The sequence below is a fragment of the Acyrthosiphon pisum genome, chromosome X, assembly GCF_005508785.2.
Source record: "Acyrthosiphon pisum isolate AL4f chromosome X, pea_aphid_22Mar2018_4r6ur, whole genome shotgun sequence".
NCBI classification, from domain to species: Eukaryota; Metazoa; Arthropoda; class Insecta; order Hemiptera; family Aphididae; genus Acyrthosiphon; species Acyrthosiphon pisum.
In genome coordinates, this window is record NC_042493.1 from 35,613,398 (window position 1) to 35,614,345 (window position 948).

Consider the following 948-nt stretch of genomic DNA (forward strand, 5'->3'; position numbering starts at 1 on the left):
GCAAGGGAAAGCGAGGCAAGCCAACAACACCGGCTTGCCAAGCGACCTGCGCTGACCTCGGACCTGGAAGCAGCCAGCGCGCCTCCTACCGACTCAACACCGCCGGAACCGATGGAGGTGGACAAACCGGCGCCCAAGGACGGTAAGTCCGAGGAGCCGGAACAGTCCACCAGCCAAGCGCCGCAGAGCCAATCACCGACCACGGATGATATAACCGAGGCTGATTGGTATGCGGCGTACGAGGGGTTAGAGGACCTAGTGTACGACACGGCGTGCAACACCCCGACAGGGTCCCCGCAACACGACTAAACCCCTAGCAGGCGCGGGCGAGTCTACCGCAAGCGAAAGCCAGCGGTAGTACAAGCCACCCCGACCCGAAGCGACACCGACACCAGTACAAGTGTACCCCGTGTGGCGGTTTGGCAGGGGAGTATGACACGGGACGCAGCGGCAGCCAGTACAAAGTACAGGTACCGCAGCGACCGGTCTACGCTTTTGTCAACCGCCACCACGGGCTACAGCTCGACATCACCAACTCTCCCACCACGCCAAAAGGCACAAGGCGGGACGGGAAGGCGAGTCGCGCAAGACTAGTACCGGCTGCCGGTATCTCGCTCTCTTACGTCAACCGTCGAAACGGCTCCATCACGGCTACGTACCACCGCACCGGATACATACCGCTCGTCATCCGAAAGCCACGCCGGCGACCGTTTCACCGTTATATGTGACATCCGTTGACTTTGATTACCAGATTACTTAATCTAACATTGATTTCAAAACTTTGAATATTGTTTTAATAAACCGGCCACAGGCCATATCACACCAAAATACGTGTACCTTAATTTCAAGTGCGAGTGTCGTTTGTGTCATCCTACTTCCACTCCACACCCGACGACCGGCTGACTGCGTCGATCAACATCGCCGTAGCCGTGTCAGATTGTATAAAAA